Raw genomic sequence first — 2,252 nt, 5'->3', positions numbered from 1 at the left:
AAGACAATATTATAGGTGTTTTATACGTATCAGATGACAATAAAAGTTGAAAAAATTGAGAAATAATTTGTAAGTGCAAAAAAGCAACCCAAATAGCAAAAATCTAGCTCCAGTTGTTACTACTATGCTGTTTTGGCTTAATGGCTATTTGACAAAAATATATCAGATTTTACCTGAAAAATGTTCTTAATTGTTTAATATTCAGTTTTATATAACCACAAACAGTGTAGAGCTCATTATAATTCAGATTTAGACTCACATGTTTATATATTTATGTGACGAGCTGAGTATTTGGTTTAAAATAATTCTTTTAGAACTACATATTCAGAAACACATCATTGATGAGAAACTGGAAGGAAAATCCCAAATATTCAGCAAAACAATGCATCAATGCTACATCTTTTCTGGAAAAAGTTCTTACAGTTGTAATCTTGATGACTCAGAGAAACATAAAAAATCAGACTGTAAAAGTAGTAAAGGAAGAATAAAACTGAAATGAACGTCAAAAAATAGCAACTTTCTTCTATTTCTTTCATTTCACAATTTTTGCTTTAAGTAGCACGTTGGTTTTATATATATGGTAAATCTTATCCCATGGTAGTAGTTTTCTTTACTATTACGTTAGGAAGGATTCTGAGACTATACCTGAATTAGTCAGGTAATATTACATTGATGAATTTAGGATGCTTTGATTTCTGTCACTACTGCTAACTATGGCTTAAAAACTGAATATATACATTCTACTTTAATTCTATATAAATAAGTCACAGATAATCAAAAAATAGCTATTACTATTTAATATCTTTTAGTTGTAAAAAATAAAGAAAATGTCCTGTTTTAAATTTTTATATTAGCATATTAAATTATAAATGGTACATCTATTATTCTATGTTAATGTCTCTATTAGAAATACATTGTAAACTGAATACAAGAATGTTTTATTTCATTGTTCTTTGCTTATTGTGCCTCACAGATATAGTGTTATTCTTAGAAACTAAAGATTTGTGATGACTCTGTGTTCAGGAAGCCTAACAATGTATTCTTTTCAACATTTGCTCCTTTCATGTCTCTTTGTAGCATTTTGGTAATTATCTCAGTATTTCAGACTTTTTAAGTTATTACTATATCTGTTATTGTGATCAGTTACCAGTGATCTATGACGTTACTATTCTAGTTGTTTGGGAGCATTATAAAATGCACCCATATAAAATGGCAAACAATGAATAAATGTTGTGCGCATCCCAACTGCTCCACCAATCAGCCATTCCCCTCTCCTTCTCTCTTTCCTTGGGTCTCCCTATTCCCTGAAGCACATCAATTGAAACTAGGCCAATTAATAATCTTACAATAGCCTTCATGTGTTCAAGTGTAATAAAGATTTGCACATCTCTCACTTTAAATCAAAAGCTAGATATGATTAAGCTAATAGAGGAAGTCATGTTGAAAGCTGAGGTAAGCTGAAAACAAAGCTTCTTGTACCAATGTTAGCCACATTGTAAATACAAAAAAAGACTTCTTGAAAGAAATTAAAAGTGTTTCTCCAGTGAACACAAAATTCATGAGAAAGCACCTAATAGACTAGAGTATAATGTAAACATAACTTTTGGAAAACCAAAATTCTTGTGACTCACTTTACCATGATTTTCTTTATTTTGGGGATCTGGAATTAAACCTGAAAAATCTCTGAAGTATGTCTGTACTTCCTGTCACTTGAAACAGTAATAATTGTAATAGTGCATTAATTTCCTCTGACTAATGTAACAAATTATAATACAGTTGGTGGTTTAAGATGATAAATTTATTCTCTCACCCTTCTGGAAGCCAGAAGTATGAAATCAGTATCACTAGGCTGAAAGCAAGGTGTCAGTAGGATCTTCCTCTGGAGGCCTTAGAAGAAAATTTTTTCCTGATCTCTAGCAACATCTTGTGGCTGCCATCATCACTTGACTTCTGTGGCTGCATCATGGCCACAACACTAATTGTGTGCCATAATTTTGTAGAGTGCTTTAAATGTAATATCTCATTTAACTTCATACAGTCCAATGAGATTACATTTTTCTATGGACCGTTACTTAAAAGCAACAATAAGAACACCTTAGAAATTCAGAAATAAGGGTAAGTGCAATAGTGGTGATACTCAATGAGGAGAAAATAAAGCCAAATTTGGAAATGTTTAAAAAATGATGAAATTTAATTAAATATAACAAGTGAAATGCAACAGAAGCACATCAGAAAATAAGAAGAGATATCTT

The sequence above is a fragment of the Cebus imitator genome, unplaced genomic scaffold (assembly GCF_001604975.1).
Source record: "Cebus imitator isolate Cc_AM_T3 unplaced genomic scaffold, Cebus_imitator-1.0 Scaffold188, whole genome shotgun sequence".
Taxonomy (NCBI): Eukaryota; Metazoa; Chordata; class Mammalia; order Primates; family Cebidae; genus Cebus; species Cebus imitator.
Note: the sequence above shows the minus strand (reverse complement) of the source record.